Raw genomic sequence first — 215 nt, forward strand, 5'->3', positions numbered from 1 at the left:
TAGAACTGATGGCGGCATTCAAGAGAATCCGGAAGGTCTAACCTTGTCTGTGGTATTCTGAGTAGGATTCAATGATTGAATGACTGTGACGTGCTTCAAACTCCTAACAGGCGGGGCGTTAGTGACAGACGCAAAAGAATCGCTGGATTCTATTCCGGCCTGACCGAGAACCGACAGATGATTAGCCATGCTGTGACAGAGCATAGGAACATTTT

The sequence above is a fragment of the Arachis duranensis genome, chromosome 6 (assembly GCF_000817695.3).
Source record: "Arachis duranensis cultivar V14167 chromosome 6, aradu.V14167.gnm2.J7QH, whole genome shotgun sequence".
NCBI lineage: Eukaryota > Viridiplantae > Streptophyta > Magnoliopsida > Fabales > Fabaceae > Arachis > Arachis duranensis.